Source organism: Dendrobates tinctorius, unplaced genomic scaffold (assembly GCF_039654945.1).
Source record: "Dendrobates tinctorius isolate UK_male_01 unplaced genomic scaffold, ASM3965494v1 ptg000192l, whole genome shotgun sequence".
Lineage (NCBI taxonomy): Eukaryota > Metazoa > Chordata > Amphibia > Anura > Dendrobatidae > Dendrobates > Dendrobates tinctorius.
The window spans coordinates 8,729,082-8,749,712 of record NW_027361859.1 but is presented as its reverse complement, the minus strand read 5'-3'; the positions used below and the strand labels follow the sequence as shown (position 1 = coordinate 8,749,712).

Sequence of the window (20,631 nt, the reverse complement as noted above, 5' to 3'; positions counted from 1 at the left end):
ATGGGAACCAAGTGGGATTTGTCTTGAATAGGCAAGCGGGGGATAACACCAGACGAACGATAGACCTCATAGATGCATTAAACCGCCAGGGGGGGGGGAGGGCTTGCTTCTCAGTCTCGATGCAGAAAAGGCCTTTGATAGGCTAGGTTGGCCCTTCCTGTTTGCCACGCTTAAAAGATTTGGCATCGAGGGACCTTTTCTGCAGGCTATCCAGGGCTTATATACGAATCCTGGGGCCTCGGTGAAGCTTCCTCACGCGTCATCATCTGCTTTCCCCATATATAATGGCTTCAGACAGGGGTGTCCCCTATCCCTCCTATTATTCGTACTTTGTATAGAACCCCTAGCCGCACAGATCAGAGAGAGCCCAGACATTCAAGGAATTCAGGTGGGGGGACACGAGTATAAGTTATCACTCTTTGCAGACGATGTCCTTTTAACAATACGGAATCCCCTGATCTCCCTGCCCAACCTACACTCAATTCTAAACGAATATGGCAACCTATCAGGCTACAAAATTAATGATACAAAAACGGAGGCTCTGCCACTTAACCTAAAACCATCGACCATCGCAACACTGCAATCGGCATTTACATACACCTGGAAAAAAGACCATTTAAAATATTTAGGGATTCACTTAACAGACATATACAAAACGCTTTACTCCCATAATTTCCCCTCTTTTTTGGAAGACTTTAAAAAAACACTGGCCAAGTGGGATAAGCTCCATCTATCGTTTTTTGGGAGAATGGCCTCCGTTAAAATGACGATACTTCCAAGATTACTATATTTGCTGGAGACACTACCTATACCGATCCCGAGACTGGTGATCCGGCGAATCCAAAAATTGTTAAATAACTATGTCTGGGCTCACAAACGCCACCGAATTGCCCAAAAGGTGTTGATGTCTCCCAGAAAATTGGGTGGCTTAGCTTTCCCTGATATATGGAAATACTACATAGCTACACACCTGAGACGTGTCCCTGCCTGGACCAATTTGACCTCAGTGGACAGATGGAGAGAGGTGGAGCAGGGATGGCTAGCCCCTATCCACCCGGCTGCCTTATTGTTCGGGGATTTCTCAAATGCCACAGATGCGAGTCTCTTGGGGCCCATGGCACTCACGAGACGAGTGTGGCGAATGGCCAGGAAGGCCTTCTCATTAGCACCAACCGAATCTTCACTGACGCCATTTCTATACACAACAGCCTTACAAAACAGTTCAGATAGCCGTGTGACGACCCCATGGATCCGGGCAAGACTCTTTCGTTTTGTGGATATTATAGATCCCTGCACCAACGCAATACTCCCCTTTGCGGCCCTACTAGAAAAATTTAGACTTCCTAAAGAAGCTTTCTACACATATGCCCAGATACGTCACTTAGCCATATCAATGATCAAATCTACTACGTTCCTCAAACTTAATCCATTTGAGGGCCTCTGCAGGCAGGGCCCATCAACTAAGGGATTAATCTCACGACTATATGACATGCTCTCTTCACATGTGGAAGTACAGCACTTGTACATGACGAAATGGGAAACGTATCTGGGAAAAGTGATACCGAGACAATTGTGGCAGACCATCTGGGAAAGGACAGCAAAGACTTCCATATGCACCACACATAAAGAGAACCAATACAAAATACTGATGCATTGGTACCATACCCCAGAGGTCTTGAATAGACTCTTCCCCAACACACCGGACCAATGCTGGAGGTGTGCGCTGGACAACGGGTCTCTTACCCACATTTTTTGGGACTGCGAAGTCCTGGCTCCATTTTGGAGAGAAGTGGGGAGGTTGATTCATAGAGTTTTGGGGGTTGAGGTCGCTTTAGATCCATTCAACTATCTTCTTAATGTCCCACCTATGGGTATCTCAAGGGACTCGGCCAGACTGCTCCTACATATCTGGACTTCGGCGAAGTGTCTTATATCCTCGTTCTGGAAGAAGACTTTTCCCCCTACTATTCAGGATCTGGAGCAGAGAATCCAGGAAACAAAGCGACTGGAGTACCTCACCGCATGTATCAATAACCAGCTGGAAAAATACCAACGGACATGGTCACCTTGGGACCTTTTTGTGAACAACTGAACTTAACCGACAGTGAGCACAGTTTACATACCTTGATATGCTGATTAGATGTGTTGTATGCAAAATGTGTCAAACACCCCTTCATGCCCTTCCCTTCCCCTACCTTTCCCTACGTCTCCCCTGTCTAAAAGTCTTGTCAAATCTGATGGAAAATGAATTTTTTTTTTTCTTTTTCTTTTTCCTGAAATGTAGCGTTCACGTTTATGTTTTTAAAAAAAAAAAAAAATTTTAGCAAATAAAAAAACAGTTTATAAAAAAAAAAAGAATGGTCATAGAATTGTTCTGAAGCCACTCCTTTGCTATTTTAGCTGTGTGCTTAGGGTCATTGTCTTGTTGGAAGGTGAACCTTCGGCCAAGTCTGAGGTTCAGAGCACTCTGGAAGAGGTTTTCATCCAGGGTATCTCTGTACTTGGCTGCATTCATGTTTCCTTCAATTGCAACCAGTCATCCTGTCCCTGCAGCTGAACACCCCGCACATAGCATGATGCTGCCACCACCATGTTTCACTGTTGAGATTGTATTGGGCAGGTGATGAGCAGTGTCTGGTTTTCTCCACATATACCGCTTAGAATTATCACCAAAAAGGTCTATCTTCGTCTCATCAGACCAGAGAGTCTTATTTCTCATAGTCTAGGAGTTCTTCATGTTTTTTAGCAAACTCTTTGCGGGCTTTCATATGTCTTGCACTGAGAGGCTTCCGTCAGGCCACGCTGCCATAAATGCCCAACTTGTGGAGGGCTGCAGTGATAGTTGACTTTTTAGAACTTTCTCTCATCTTCCTACTGCATCTGTGGAGCTCAGCCACAGTGATCTTGGGGTTCTTCTTTACCTCTCTCACCATTGGTCTTCTCCAACGATTGCTCATTATTGCTGGACGGCCAGGTTTCGGAGGACTTCTGGTGGTCCCAAACGTCTTCCATTTAAGGATTATGGAGGCCACTGTGCTCTTAGGAACCATGAGAACTGCAAAAATTATTTTGCAAGCTTGGCCAGATGTGTGCCTTGCCACAATTCTGTCTCTGAGCTCCTTGGCCAGTTCCTTTGACCTCATGATTCTCATTTGGTCTGACATGCACTGTGACCTGTGAAGTCTTATATAGACAGGTGTGTGCCTTTCCAAATCAAGTTCTATCAGTTTAGTTAAACACAGCTGGACTCAAATGAAGGAGTATAATGATCTCAAGGAGGATTACAAGGAAATGGACCCCATTGTGACTTAAATATGAGTGTCTGAGCAAAGGGTCTGAATATTTATGACCATGTGATATTTCAGTTTTTCATTTTTAATAAATTTGCAAAAATTTCTCCATTTCTGTTTTTCTCAGTCAAGATGGGGTGCAGATTGTACATTAATGAGAAGATTTTTTTTTTTAAATTTATCTAATGGCTGCAATGAAACAAAGAGTGAAAATATAAAGGGGTCAGAATACTTTCCATACCCATTGTATAAGGAGACAACACAAAAAAACCTACATATAATATTTCTATAACAACCCCACAATTTGTGACTCTTCAGGGTAAATCGCTCTCTCACCATTGGATTAGAGCTGATACTATGAAGCTAAAGTGACTAAACAGACTTTCTGTCCCCTCCATAAAGGGGCACTTTTCTGTGTTTGTCAGAACTGCCTGAGGATTTTTAGAGGTGTTAGTTTCCCCTCCAATTAGAAGGGACACCTGTGGATATTGGGGTCTTTACCTGCTACAGTCCTGGTGGGATTTACTCAGTAAAGTGGTGGAATCACTTTCTTGCAAAGGGTTAAAGCGTCTGTAACTTCAATGTCTTCCTATGAAGCTTCTTCTCTGAACTTTCTTCCTCTGTTTTCTGCCGTATTTCTATTAGGCTATGTGCCCATGTTGCAGAAATGCATCGCTTGGAAAAGTGATTGACAGGTTGGTCACACTTGTCAAGCATAGTGCTTGACAAGTGTGACCAACTTTTTACTATTATTGCTGCCTATGCAGCATGAATAGTAAAAGATAGAATGTTAAAAATAATTAAAAAAAAAAATAAAAAATAGGGATATACTTACCCTCTGTTAGCCCCTGGAATCCCCCCGACCCTCATGGCGCTGCCGGCAACTTCCGTTCTCAGGGATGCCTTGCGACAATGACCTCTGATGACGTAGCATCACGCGAGACCACTACGTCATCAGAGGTTATTCGCGCAATGCATCGCTGGGAACGGAAGTTGCCTGCAGTGCTCTGAGGGCCGGGGGGATTCCAGGGGCCGACGGAGGGTAAGTATATTCCTATTTTTTACAGGAATATGGTACCCAGGGCATGGAGGAGAGTCTCTTCTCCTCCAGACCCTGGGTACCATCCGTACATAAAGCGCTTACTTTACGCATGGTGGGCATAGCCACATGCGTAAAGTGAGTGTTTCAATGCAATTCTATTGCTGCGGAATCGCCGTAAATCCGCAGAAATAATGGACATGCTGCGGGTTTTACCGCTATGCGATTCGGCTGCGGAAAAATCCTCAGCAATGGCACAGCAACTGCGGAATCCCATAGGATTGCATGGGGGTGCGTTTTATTTTCGTTTTTAAGAGTTTCCGCAAAGGCAAAAACGTGGTGGAAATGCATAAAAAACGCAACGTGGGCACACAGCTTACTCTCCGGAATCAAGAATGTATTAAGCCCTATAGAAACTGCGGAGAAAGAATAATTTCTAATTCTGTGTTTCCAGGATCCTTCTTGTGGGAATTGGCTGCGATATCCCCTGTGCAATAGATTTCTAGTATTAATGCGCCAGGAATGGGGAATCTCCAGCACCTACCTCCACCCGCAGAGCCGCACTCCACATATATGGCCGCTCTGTGTTCACAGGACCTGTGATGAGGTCATGCCCATGTGACCAACTGAGAGGATGATGTCACAGGAAAAGGCGGGACATCTTTCTTCACTGCAAAGCTGATAGCAGGAGGCTGCTTTGTGCTGATGTTGTGTCTAGATTGGAGTAGCTCCTGTGAGGCTCCCTCTGCTGCAGTGAGGATCTCACCCTAGTCTACAACCTAGACAGCTCAGCCCTGAGGTGACCGGAGAGGAGTTGATTACAGGAGCTCCTCATTTCAGAATGGACTAGAATGGAGTTAATGCAGTGAGGGGATCATAAGCCCCAGGCAGAGCCGACTCCAGGTTTTCGTGGGCCCCGGGTAAAAGAGTCTCAGTGGGCCTCTTTAACCTATACCACAGTACATGATGCACAGATACGGCAGAGAAATTTAAGTATAGTACAATGCCAAAGATTTCGCTTGTTATATTACGTGAGTGATATCAATAGCTCAAAAACGGGACAGTATAGTCCTCCATACAGTATTATGTGTACCACATAGTGCTCCATACAGAATAATGTACCCCATATAATGCTTCATACAGTATAATGGACACCATATCATGTTCCACACAGTATAATGAACCACATATATTGCTCCAAACCGAATGAGCCCCATATATTGCTCCGTACAGAATGAGCCCTATATATTGCTCCGTACAGAATGAGCCCTATATCTTGCTCCATACAGTCTAATGAGCCCCATATGGCACATGCTAAAAAGAATGAAGAAAAGGAATAAATAAAAAATGAATATAACTTATAGGTCCAAAGACATGGAGAGGCATTATAGATTTCTTATACATCTTGGATATGATATGATCTGGAATCTTTCCCTCCTCATTTAAGCATGCCATCATACATCCACTACTTAAAAAACCATCCCTCGACCAAAACTGTGCCGCTAACTATAGACCTGTCTCTAATCTTCCCTTCATCTCTAACCTCCTGGAACGCCTGGTCCACTCCCATCTGATCCGCTATCTCTCTGATAACTCTCTTCTCGACCCTCTCCAATCCGGTTTCCGCTCTTTACACTCTACTGAAACTGCCCTCACTAAAGTCTCTAATGATCTACTAACAGTTAAATCTAATGGTCATTATTCCATGCTAATTCTCTAGGATCTCTCTGCAGCATTCAACACTTTGGATCATCAGCTCCTCCTCACTATGCTCCGCTCCATCGGCATCAAGGACACCGTTCTCTCCTGGTTTTCCTCCTATATCTCTGACCGCTCCTTTACTGTATCTTTTGCTGGTTCCTCCTCCTCTCATCTTCCCCTTACTGTTGGGGTTCCTCAAGGATCGGTTCTAGGCCCCCTCCTCTTCTCCTTGTACACTGCCCCTATTGGACAAACAATCACTAGATTTGGTTTCCAGTACCATCTCTACGCTGACGACACCCAATTATACGCTTCTTCTCCTGACATCACACCTGCCTTTTCAGAAAACACAATCGATTGTCTAAACGCTATGTCTAACATCGTGTCTTCAGTATATCTGAAACTGAACCTGTCAAAGACTGAACTCCTTGTGTTTCCTCCTGCTACTAATGTACCTATACCCGACATTGCCATTTCTGTATGTGGTTCCACTATTACTCCCCAGCAACATGCCCGCTGTCTTGGGGTCATACCTGACTCCGAGCTTTCCTTTGCCCCCCACATTTGATCACTGGCTCGCTCTTGTTATCTGCACCTCAAAAACATTTCTAGAATTCGACCTTTTCTTACTTTTGACTCTGCAAAAACTCTTACTGTTTCTCTTATTCATTCTCGTCTCGACTATTGTAACTCTCTTCTAATCGGTCCTCCTCTTACCAAACTCTCCACTCTCCAATCTGTCTTGAATGCTGCAGCCAGGATCATATTCCTCACCAATCGTTACACCGATGCCTCTACCTTGTGCCAGTCATTACACTGGCTACCCATCCACTCCAGAATCAAGTACAAACTTATTACCCTCACCCACAAAGCACTCATGGCTGAGCACCACCCTACATCTCCTCCCTCGTTTCGGTCTACAACCCTACCCGTGCCCTCCGTTCTGCTGATGACCTGAGGTTAGCATCCTCAATAATCAGAACCTCCCACTCCCGACTCCAAGACTATACACGTGCTGCGCAAATTCTTTGGAATGCTCTTCCCAGGTCAATGCGATTAGTCCCCAATCCCTACAATCTTAAGCGTGCCCTGAAAACGCATTTATTCAGACCGGCCTACCGCCTCAACACATTAACCTAACTATCCCTGTGTGGCACAGTCAAAAGTTTTACCATAACCAGGTTCCCCGCATCATGTTCCCACATGCTTTATGCATCCATTAGCCCTCTGTGTCTGTACTGTTACACACTTAACATTATGGCTGGTCCATACAATCAGGGCAATTGTTACCACCCACCTTTCGTGTCTATCTTTTTTTTTTTCCTCATAGATTGTAAGCTTGCGAGCAGGGCCCTCATTCCTCTTGGTATCTGCTATGATCTATGTGATTATTGTTATGCTGTAATGTATATTGTCTGTACAAGTCCCCTCTGAAATGTAAAGTGCTGCGGAATATGTCGGCGCTATAGAAAATGTATTATTATTGAAATGAATATGATTTATATGTAGACAATTAGGAAATCATCACAGATCTCATATAAATAGGTGTATATAAGGCTAGTTTCACACTAGCGTTTTGGAGCGCAGCGACGGCCTGCGCACGGCCGCATCTAAGCCCCGCCCCTGCCGCGCCCCCGCCGGTAGCTCCGCCCACCGGCGCATGACGCTGCATGCGCCCTGCGTCCCCTATCTTTATCACAGGGGGCGCAGGCCGTGCGCAGTATGCGTTTGGCGGCGCATGCGCCTTTTTGACGGTGCGCCGACGCAACCAAAATGCAGCAGGTTGTGTTTGGCGCAGGTCGGCGCACCGTGAAAAGGACGCATGCGCCGCCAAACGCATACTGGGCACGGCCTGCGCCCCCTGTGATAAAGATAGGGGACGCAGGGCGCATGCAGCGTCATGCGCCGGTGGGCGGAGCTACCGGCGGGGCGCGGCAGGGGGCGGGGCTTAGCGGCGGCCGTGCGCAGGCCGTCACTGCGCTCCAAAACGCTAGTGTGAAACTAGCCTTATATTCTCTGTGCTTTATAGGTGGGAAATGAATATGATATACAGTATATGTAGATAATAGGAGAATGAACACATATCCCATATAAACAGGTGAATATTATATTCCCTGGGCTTTATAGGTGGGGAATGAACATGAAATATATGTAGATAATAGAGGAATGAACACATATCCCATATAAACAGGTGTACATTATATTCCCTGAGCTTTATAGATGGGGAATAAACATGAAATATATGTAGATAATAGAGGAATGAACACATATCCCATATAAACAGGTGTACATTATATTCCCTGAGCTTTATAGATGGGGAATGAACATGAAATATATGTAGATAATAGAGCAGGGGTGGGGAATGAACATGAAATATATGTAGATAACAGGGGAGTGAACACATATCCCATATAAACAGGTGTAAATTATATTCCCTGAGCTTTATAGGTGGGGAATGAGCATGAAATATATGTAGATAATAGGGGAGTGAACACATATCCCATATAAACAGGTGTATATTATATTCCCTGGGCTTTATAGGTGGGGAATGAACATGAAATATATGTAGACTAGCATGGCCCATGCACAATTTTCACACATTGGTCGTCGGGGGCGCAGGCAATTTCAGAAAAAGCAAGCTGGTCAAATGGAAATGTATTTCATGAGCTGATGAACACAGACAGGTATTTATATATGTAGATTGGTAGTACAATAAATTGTTTTGATAAGTAGAGGCCAAAAAATGTTTTCTGGTTATGGTGCCACCTGCAGGTCATTGTGTCTTTCTGCAGGTTTATGAAAATGAATGTTTAAACTGTATTTAGTGATAAAATCATGAATGTGTGGTTTGTTTGGCTGTTCTCTTGCTGAAGGTAGCAAGTTTACCTTACCTTTCAAATGGTGTATCATTTGAGTGTGGTGGGTGAAGAAATCAGCGAAAAAGCAGTGCATGTTTACAAATGTGTTAGTAGTGTGCTTTGGGGTACTGTGGTGCCACCTGCAGATCATTTTTCCTTACCGCAGGTTTATGAAAATTAATGTTTAAACTGTATTTTGTGATCAAATCGTGGATGTGTGGTTTGTTTGGCTATTTCTTGATGAAGGGGGCAAGTTTACCTTTCAAATGGTGTATCATTTGTGTGTGTGGGTGCAGTATGAAGGGGGATACAAAGGAATCACCGAAAAACAGTGTTTAGAAATAATAGAATAGATAATAGGAGAATGAGCACATATCCCATATAAACACGTGTATATTATATTCCCTGTGCTTTATAGGTGGGGAATGAACATGAAATATATGTAGATAATAGAGGAATGACCACATACCCCATATAAACAGGTGTATATTATATTCCCTGTGATTTATAGGTGGGGAATGAAGATGAAATACATGTAGATAATAGAGGAATGAACACATATCCCATATAAACAGGTGTATATTATATTCCCTGTGATTTATAGGTGGGGAATGAAGATGAAATACATGTAGATAATAGAGGAATGAACACATATCCCATATAAACAGGTGTATATTATATTCCCTGTGATTTATAGGTGGGGAATGAAGATGAAATATATGTAGATAATAGGGGAATGAACACATATCCCATACAAACAGGTGTATATTATATTCCCTGTGCTTTGAACATTGAATATATGTAGATAATGTCATCATCCAGTCCGGGTGTAATACGTTTATACTAAAGTTCTATGGAGGCCGATGATGCGGGTCAAAATGAAGACAAACACGGTATATCACAGTTCAAGATGTAAATATCTATTGCAGAGATAAGAACTTCAGATAACACATGCAAACTGCGACTCTACAGGTAAGCAGGCAATTAAACAGTCTCAAGTGTATGCAGATGTAGAGGTACAGACTGAGGGTGCGAGTACAAGTCCAGCAATGCAGGGTCCAGAGGCCCAGGGCCTGCTCCTAAAGGAGAGCAGACTGTAGCAGAGGTGGGTGCAGAGCAGGGGTAAATCAACAGAGTCCTTCCTTGGTACGTAGATCCAGAAACAAGCGGGGTATCCCGAAAAATAGGACGATCTTACATCTGGTTTATTGGGGTATCTGTTGTGGAACTGTCTGATCAGGCGAGGAACGTGAATATTCTCCAGAGGTTCCCAGGAATTCTCTTCAGACGAGTACCCTTGCCATTTTACCAGATACTGGAGTCGTCCCCTATGAATCCGGGAATCGATAATCTTTTCCACGATGAATTCCTCCTGCACGTCTTTGAGCACAACAGTCTGTTGAGATGCCCCCTGTAGCAGATGCCTCCATTCTTTAAATGCAGTTATAATCACCAACAACTCTATTCCCAACGTCGTAATTCTTCTCTGTAGGTGACAACTTTTGGGAGAGAAAAGCACAAGGGTGAAGAAAATCTTTCTCACCTGTTCGTTGCGAGAGTACGGGCCCTATACCACAGTCCAAGACGTTCACTTCCACTATGAAGGCCCGATCTGGGTCCGGATGCAAGAGAATAGGGGCCGAAGTAAATTTATCCTTCAATTTAGAGAATACCAGTTGCACCTGTGGTGACCAAACAATCGGCGTCTTCTTCCAAATCAATTGAGTAATGGGTGCGACGATCTCTGAAAAGTTTTTAATGAACCGCCTGTAAAAATTGGCGAATCCAATGAATCGTTGGACCTCCTTCACAGACCTGGGAATTGGCCACTCTTGAATGGCTTGCGTATTGCTTGCATCCATGCTGAGACCCTGGGGAGAAATAACATACCCCAAAAATTGTATTTCCATTTTGTGAAACTCACATTTCTCCAGTTCGATGTATAAATGATTTTGCCGTAAACGATCCAGAACCAGTCTCACATGCTGCTGGTGATCTTTGAGATTGCTGGAAAAATTAAAATGTCATCCAAATAAATCACAACAAGAATATCGAGTATATCCCTAAAAATATCGTTTGCCAGATGTTGGAATGTAGCTGATGCATTGCGCAGACCAAAAGACATACCAAGATACTCAAAATGTCCATAACATGACTGGAAGGCTGTTTTCCACTCGTCCCTGGGACGAATCCGTACTAAATTGTAAGCACCACGGAGATCTAATTTTGTGAAGATCTTGGCGTGTCGCACCCTCTTGAGTAATTCGGGAATTAGTGGAAGTTGGTAAGCGTTCCTGATGGTAACTTTGTTAAGTTCACGGTAATCAATACACGGTCGAAGAGAACCATCCTTCTTTTTGACAAAGAAGATTGGAGCACCTGCTGGGGAGGAAGATGGTCATATATATCCCTTCGCCAAGTTACATAGTAACATAGTTAGTAAGGCCGAAAAAAGACATTAGTCCATCCAGTTCAGCCTACAAAATTCTGTCAGAATAAATCCCCAGATCTATGTCCTTCTAAAGAACCTAACAATAACTGTAAGATACAATATTGTTACGCTCCAGGAAGACATCCAAGCCATCCTTGAACCCTTCGACTGAGTTCGCCATCACCACCTCCTCAGGCAGGGAATTCCAGATTCTCACTGCCCTAACTGTAAAGAATCCTCTTCTATGTTGGTGGAAAAACCTTTTCTCCTCCAGACGCAGAGAATGCCCCCTTGTGACCGTCACCTTCCTTGGTATAAACAGATCCTCGGAGAGATATTTGTATTGTCCCCTTATATACTTATACATGGTTATTAGATCGCCCCTCAGTCGTCTTTTTTCTAGACTAAATAATCCTAATTTTGCTAACCTCTCTGGGTATTGTAGATCCCCCATCCCCTTTATTAATTTTGTTGCCCTCCTTTGTACCCACTCTAGTTCCATTATATCCTTCCTGAGCACCGATGCCCAAAACAAGTTCTCATCAATATACTCTTTGAGGGCTTTCAATTCTGGCCCAGATAAGGGATAAATATTCACAAACGGAATTGCGGCACCGGGAAGTAGTTCCACAGGGCAATCATATGGCCAATGTGGTGGCAATTTGTCTGCATTTTTTTTATCGCATACATCCGTGAAATCTTGATATTCAATTGGTAATTTTAACTCAACTTTGACGGCTGACCTGAGTGAAGTTAATTCTCCAGATGGTGTCTGTTTACATGGAAACTGCAATTCTTTTGTTCTCCAATCGATAGTGGGATTTTGCCGATGTAACCATGGTAAGCCTAGAATTATAGGAAAGTGAGGGGAGGAAATTAGCAAAAATGACAGTTTTTCAGAATGACCCACCCCCATACGAATCTTCAGAGGTGTTTGGTAGTCTACCGGTCCGGCACCAACGGGGACCCATCTACGGTCTCCATTAACACCGGTGAACGTCTCTTCTGCTAGTGTATACCATGGTTTTTAGCGAATGCAATGTCCATGAAATTGCCTCTAGCCCCAGAATCAATCATGGCCTTGCTAGTAATCCAACAGGATTGCACCCAGATCTCAATGGGAATAGTACAAAGTGTGTCCTTTCTGACCTCGCCTGAGATCGATGTAGCAGCATTTATTGGAAATACGGTATATTCCACACTATAAAAGTACTACAATTACTGTACTTACTGGTCTCTTTGGGTGACTTATAGTCCCTTTTATGTTGACCTTATTTACTTAACAGCAGAAGCCCTGACGAAGAGGGGAGACACCCTCGAAACGCGTCGGTTTGTGCCTCTCGCGCACCCGTCCTTGCCTCTGTTGTGACATCACAGGAGCTCCTCCCCCCGATTCCACCGCGTCCTCAGTGCCGCTTCCGGCCAGAGTGAGGGAGGTGCTGGCGTTCACCCGCTCTCCTCTCCACACGCTGTACCTTCACTTGCAGACAACGCTCCCTTCCTACTGATACCAGCAAGAATCTACACAAGTAAGCGCACAAGAGTCCTACTAATTTAGGAGTGTCTGCCCAGTTCATTTCTATTGCTTCTAACTCAGTGGACATACTTTATACTTAGTGCTCCAGCATACTGCCTACATCGGTCTATTGGACAGTGACTGCCTCATTTCATATCTTTCATATCCTTACTACAGACACAGAAGTGTCAGTCAAACAGCAGTATAGCACTCCAATCTCAATCAGGCATATCTATAACAATTATTCTACAATCCCCCACTAGCCACCTTGGCTCCAAACTCATTGGGATATATACAGTATGTCTCACTGCTGTTAAGTAAGGTCAACATAAAAGGGACTATAAGCCGCCCAAAGAGACCAGTAAGTACAGCAATTGTAGTACTTTCATAGTGTGGAATATACACACATTGTACTGTTATTAATATCATTATTACTCCACCAGCACTATTCGCTAGCTGAGGAATATAAACCTCACAGAATATTCTACAACTACTATTCGCCAGCTGAGGAATATAACCCTCACAGAATATTCCACATCCACTCCACCAACAAGTGAGTATGAATACTACTATTATCAATACAACTATTGTCAATTTGTAATTAGTACTACCATATCTTCTCAGTATACCACGGTGAATTGTACAATTACAATTCTGGTTCAGTTTTTCCAACAGGAGCCGACACAGTTATTTCACCAGCTGCATCTGAGTTTGACCTCTTAGGTGGATAGCGCCCGTGTAAAATTATCTATAGCCATGTAATAATATATATTTTTTTGCACTATTGGCTGTATCAGTATTCCCCTATAAATTGGATAGTATGTCCCCTTTTCTATATCAGCATATACAAAAGGATTTTATTTTTATACATTGATGTTTTACTTCATTATTTTTACTCCTGTCATATTATATTAATAAAAATCACGTTTTAATCTTGGGATTTTTTGGTCAATGTGTCTTTAGTTTTTGTGAACCTATGGAGGTAGGGGCCACCAACCTGAAGGAGAGGAGGTGACGACAAGAGGGTAGCTTCTGTTTTTACTGTGGAGATCCTGGACATTGGAAAAAGGACTGCCCCTCTTGCCCACCGACTGACAAGCTGCCGAGTTTGGTTGATCATCGAGGAGGTCACCCAGACTCTCAGGTACCTTTTCCTCATGTCAAAAAATGTTGCTGGAGGTTGAACTTTGTTATGGGGATTGTTTCACACCCACTTCAGCTTTCATAGACTGTGGGTCATCCATGAACTTCATTGACTCTTGCTTGATGTCTAAGGGTACCGTTACACCTAGCGATGCACCAGCGATCCCGACCAGCGATATGACGCGGTCAGGATCGCTGGTGCATCGCTAGGTGGTCGCTAGTGAGCTGCCACACATGAGATCTCACCAGCGACATCGCTGGGGATGGGGATCGCTACTTACCTGTCAGACACGGCGATCCTGCCTCCTCCCGCCCGGCTCCACGCGTCGCTCGTCGGCGCCACAGGAAGCGCCGCAGGAAGTGACCGATGAGGAATGGTCCAGGAGCTTCTCGCGCGATCAGCGATAACCAGCGGGGGAGTTGGTCGGAGGTATCACATGCAGCGATATCGCTAGCAATATCGCTGCAACGTCACAAAATCGGTGACTTTACAGCGATATTGCTAGCGATATCGAAGTGTGTAACGGGGGCTTAAGTGTCTGATAGGGACAGTTAGGCTTGAAACATCAATTCATATCATTGCTATTGATAAGTCTCCGCTGGTTAATAACATTGTTAAATTTGTCTCGGAGGAGTTCCTCCTCAGTGTGGGTTCTTTGCATCAGGAACGCATCTGGACAATCTTCCAGCGGGGCTGGCGTTGGGAGTCCCCTGGTTACGGTTACATAATCCTGTTATTGACTGGGAATCTCAGGATATTGTAAAACGGGGGCCTAATTGTTCTAAAGGTTGTCTTTCTACTGTAATACTGTTGTCCGTTAATCTGGAGGGTATTCCAGAGTACGTGAAGGATTTTAAGAAAGTGTTTTCTGAAAAAGAGGCTGAGGTTTTACCACCATATCGCTCCTATGATTGCGCTATCAATCTCGTTCTGGGTGCTAAATTGCCCAAGGCCCATCTATACAATCTTTTCTGGTCCAGAACGTTCCGCTATGAAAGAGTATGTCTCTGAAATTTTACATAAAGGACACATCCATCCCTGGGTCTCTCCTGTGGCTGCTGAATATTTTTTGTTAAGAAAAAAGATGGTGGTTTACGCACTTGCCTCGATTTTCATGAACTTAATACGATTACAGTGAGAAATACTTACCCTCTCCCGCTCATCCCTGATCTTTTCAACCAATTGTCTGGGGTGAAGTGGTTTTCCAAGTTAGACCTCTGGGGCGCTTATAATCTTATTTGCATTCGGGAGGGGGATGAATGGAAAATGGCATTTCTCACCTCTGAGGGTTTGATTGAAAACCTGGTTATGCCCTTTGGTCTCACCAGCTGCGTTTCAGGATTTCATTAATAATTAATGATGAGCGAACTTGCTCGCCACTACTCGTTACTCGCCCGAGTATCACTGTGCTTGGTGTACTAGGCGAGCACCGAGTATTTCCGGGATTACGCAGCGGGAACTCGGGTCCCCCCCAGCATTTTTGGCAGACTTTAGAGACCCAATCACAGTGCAGGGATTGTCTGCAAGGCCATGAAACACCGCAGCCATCTTTGTTGTGGTCGTGCAGTGATTGGCTGGCCGCACAGCATCATCAGGGGTATAAGGGACCGAATGCCGCCCTGCACAGCACATTCATCTCCGGACTGAGAGATTGTAGGGAGAGCGGCTGCCTTGATAGGGTCAGAATTTGGTATTTCTTAGTTAGTGTGGGGTCTACCATCCAAAATACTCACATACAGCTAAACCAACAGTCCTTCTAAGGACTAATTCCAAAGTATATAGGTTCCAGTGTTAGGCAGGCAGGTGAGTGTATGTCACTGTATACACATCAGTGCAAGGCCTGCAGGCTCTGTATGTGTGTATATAGAGCATTGCAAACATCAAGAGGGTCCATTCCCTTCCCATGTTCTGGTGCTACTGCTGCTACCTGTGGGATATATTAGCCGTATATAGCTAGCCCCAGGTGCAATTGGAATACGGGCCACACATTTTTTGGTGTGGTATATCTGTGCCAGCTCATATATGTGTGTGCTCAAAGTTTGGCCAGTTTACAGCGGTTTTATTTTTTTGGGCTGGCTGTCACTTTTGGTTAAATGCAGCAGTATTTAGCCCCCCCAAAAAGTCCATACATTTATTGTAATGGTATCTCCGTGCCAGTTCATATCTGCTTGTGCTCAAAGTTTGGCCAGTTTACAGCACTTTTCTTTCTTTTCCCTGGGTGAAACTGTACTCATATACAGCACTAGTTAGACCAAAAATAAAAAACAGGGTACACATTTGTCATAGTGGTATCTCCGTGGCAGTTCATATCTCTGTGTGCTCAAAGTTTTGCCAGTTTACGGCACTTTTCTTTATTTTTCCTGGGTGAAACTATTTATATACAGCACTAGGTTGAATTCTTTTAAAAAACAGGCCACATTTTTAGAGTGGAGTCTATCTCTGACACGCCTCATACATCCGTGTGCCAAAAATTCTTCAAACAGAGGCTGGACAGACATCTGACTGGGATGATTTAGCGAATCCTGCTTTGAGCAGGGGGTTGGACCAGATGGCCCAGGAGGTCCCTTCCAACTCTACGATTCTATGATTCTATTGGGAGGAGGCACAGATTAGATATTAGAAAAATGAAATTGAGGCATTTTAGGCCTAACTTCCCTTTTTTGCCAGTCTGTCACTCTCATCATATCCAGCACTCTTTTGCATCCACCAAAAAACAAAGAAACATATTTGACAGTGTGGTATTTCTGTGACATGCCTCATACATCCGTGTAATAAAAATTTGCAGATTTTAGGCAGGTTCTCCATTGTTTGCCAGTCTGGTTCTCAATTTATATACAGCACTTTGTTGCATTCTTTTAAAAAACAGGCCACATTTTACAGTGGGGTCTATCTCTGACACGCCTCATACATCTGTGTGCCAAAAATTGAGGCATTTTAGGACTAAATTCCCTTTTTTGGCCAGTCTGTCACTCTCGTTATATACATGCAGCGCCTGGGCTGACAAACATTTCCCATGGGGGGTACATTTTTAAAAAATATACTATGGACATCATAGACACACTTGACAAAAATTGGACTGCCTGTAGCAGCACAGAACATGTTAACCCTGGTGATTTAGTGGCGGAGAATGAGGAGACATAATGATAAAGCATAGTGAAATCAAACAAATACATGAAAAATGTGAATCCACCTATGGAAGAAAGAAACAAAAGGGAGGGGCGAACACGGGTTCATAGGTTTGCCCCTAGCAACAGCTCAGAGACAGGGATATAAATTAAAATATAATATAATAGTATTTCAATATTTTTCTATTGGAGAGCTATACACTAGGTCATAAGAGGATGGTCCAGAGATAGTAAAACTGGAAAATATAAGAATAAATGGGAAGAATATAAGTACATCTCATTTTCATGACAGTTCCCCCCGGGGGAGAAACATTTGTTTTGGTTTCAAATTTGTAAAGGGCATCATAAAAACACCCTTGCACAAAAATTGAGTGACTTTTGCATCACGGAATACGCTCACCCGGGTGTTCTACTGGTTGTGGATGATGAGGATAAGGAGGAGGATAACACCAAACAGACCAAATCCTGAAGCGGATACCCATGTGTGGTTGTGAAGAGGTGTATTCCTCCACAAAAAAGACAATGTATTTGAGGTTATGTTTCGCAGCTTTCATTTGGTGGTGTACAGAAGTCTATCCCAATCCAGGCCTTGTTCATTTTTATAAAAGTCAGCCTGTCGGCATTGTCAGTTGACAGGTGGATGCGCTTATCTGTTGTAATTCCACCAGCGGCACTAAAAACCCACTCTGACAGAATGCTAGCAGGAGGGCAGGTCAGGACCTCCAAGGGGTAGAGAGCCCTTTCATGCCACGTGTCCGGCTTGGATACCCAATAATTAAAAGGCACAGAGGAATCCCGGCGGACTTTTGTACGATCTGCAAAGTACTCACTCAGCATCTTCCCAAACATTGCACTTCTTGTGCCAGCACCCCTTGCCTCTGTGCCAGCACGATGGGAGGGTTTGAGAAAAGTGTCCCAGAACTTTGCCATTGTTCCCCTGCCTGAGCTGGATTGTACTTCTGTCTCTGTCGCTTGGACTCCTTGGTTGTACAACAAACTCAGATGTCTGCTGCCAGCGTTCTCACATGAGAATTTTTTGCAGTAATTCCACTGCAAGGGCCCTCTGGTACAGCAACATTTTTGTACACCTCTTTGCCTCTGGAAGAAGAGATTGAAAGTTCTCCTTGTAATGTGGGTCTAGTAGTGTCACCAACCAGTAATGAGTGTCATCGAAAATGTTTATAATACGAGCAGCGCAGAGCAACATAAAGTTAGCCAAATGCATCCCAGACTGCTAACAGGCAACACTTCCGTGTCCTCACCAACAGGACGACTGACCATGCTGTCCTCCTCCTCCTTGTCCTCAGTCCTACAACACGTACAACGAACCTCAGTAAGATCATAGTACAAACATCATTGTAAAGACCTTCTTGTAAAGACACCCCTGTAGTTTTACGCTCCCCCACCGCATTTTAGATTGTAAGCTGTCACGAGCAGGATTGTTTTGTTTGGTGTAAATTATTGTTATCGTTGTTACTTAGCGTTGATTGTAAGCTGTCACGAGCAGGATTGTTTTGTTTGGTTTAAATTATTATCATTGTTACTTAGTGTAGATTGTAAGCTGTCATGAGCAGGGTAGTTTTATTTGTGTTTAATAATTGGATTATTGTTACCGTTGTTATTTAGGACTGTTGTGTTTGAAACTGTTACACTGTAAATATGTTTTCGCTTTATAATAACTTTCAATATTCAAATTAAAACACAGATAAGCAGGGTGGAGACGTTAGTTTTGTTGTCATTGACGCTCACCCTCTTGGTGGATTTTTAAAGTTTTTGAGGATGGTATACATGTCAGACATCCATGTCCACACCTCAGATGTTATGTGTGAAGACAGAAATGAATACCGACAACCTTGTTGATGCTGGATGGTAGATTAGTCACCAACTGCCCTCTTCTGCTCAGAAATCCTTTACTACATCTGCAGTGTAGAGTTCCAAGGCCTGGGAGCATCACACACCAGTCAGTGAGCCAGAAACAGCAAGCGCTGCAGAATCACAGCAAGGGCGGATGAAGCTTTTGCTGACTTTCTAAAATGGGTATTTAGAGATTTGTATTTTTACAAGCAGATCTGCCAGCTACATGTCGCTTTTCAAAAAACATTGACCAATTCGGTTAAGCGCATGAGCCAGCCATGGCATGTGTGTGAGCTCGCCTCGCCAAAGAGCAGCTACGAGGTTACACCCATTGTCACACACAAACATGCCTGACTGTGGGTTCACCGGTCTCATCCACCGATATGCCTACTGTTTCATAGCTGTCCACAAATCTTCAGCATTGTGCATTTTCCACAGAACCATATTAGCTTCATCACAGTCTGTACCCGCTTTGATTAGGCAGTGCTGCAGTGCTTCTAGCTTGTGACTGATGTGCTACCTTTTGAGCTGGAGGTTGAAGAGGAGGCGAAGTGGGGCAGTGCACTATGCACCCGAAGCGCCGACGCTGCGGCAAAATGCAGTTGACAGACCCGGTGACCTAGAGGCATGGGGAAAGCATAAGAGAAATGGGGCAAGACATCATAGATTTTCCGCATTGACAAGCTGTGCATAGGAAGTTGAGTAGCGTGCTCCGTCCTTACAGCAGTGGCGCCGCAAAGGACAGTTCCAATTGTCTACCGCCACTAAAAGCGGTACTGCCATTTACAAAGGCGCCGTTTGGCCAGTAACCGCCAGAGAGTGAGGCGCCGTTTGATCCTGGACCGTGAGTGCAGTGCACGTGTGCAGTAGAGCCAGTTTTGAGCGTGGATAACCAATAATTAAAAGGCACAGAGGAATGACCGAGGACGTTGGTACGGTCAGCAAGGAACTCCCTCAGCATTTTCAAAAACTTGCACTCCATGTGAGAGTCCCCTGCGCCTCAAGCACAGGGCGATTGGAGGGTCTGAGAAAACTCTCCCCGGACTTTGCCAGTATTCCACTGCCTCTGCTGGATTGGAGTTGTGTGTCGCTCACCTGTAGTCTTTGCTTGGCCAATGAACTCTGACCTCTGTTGCCGGCATTTTCAGATGGGAATATTTTTAATAATTCCGCAAGAAGGGCCCTCTGGTCTTCCAACACTTTAGTACACCTGTCTGCCTCTGGAATAAGAGATATAGAGTTCTACTTGTAGCGTGGGTCTAGAAGTGTCACAAATCAGTATTGCCAGTCACCCGAAATTTTGAGAATGTGAGGGTGACGTGAAAGGCAACGTAACATAAACTCAGCCATGCGTGCAAGACTGCTAACAGTCAATACTTCTATGTCCTCACCAAGAAGATGACTGACCTTGCTCCCCTCCTCCTCCTTAGGCCTCCGCGACTTTCGACTAACCTCAGTAATAGCATTGTAAAAACATCATTGTAAATACATTTTTGCAAATACACCCCTGTTGTTTTTCTCTCCCCCACCTCATTGTAGGAAGTTGTCACAAGCAGGTTTTTTTTGGGTGGGTTTAATTATTGTTATCGTTGTTACTTAGTGTAGATTGTAAACTGTCACGAGCAGGGTCATTTTATTTCTGTATAATTCTTGTATTATTGTTATCGTCATTA

General features: G+C 44.1%; 1 pseudogene; it reads right to left on the bottom strand.

Annotated features, from left to right (window-relative positions):
* LOC141055963 (uncharacterized) overlaps positions 1-20,631 on the bottom strand; it is a 231,667-nt pseudogene that overhangs the window by 179,035 nt on the left and 32,001 nt on the right.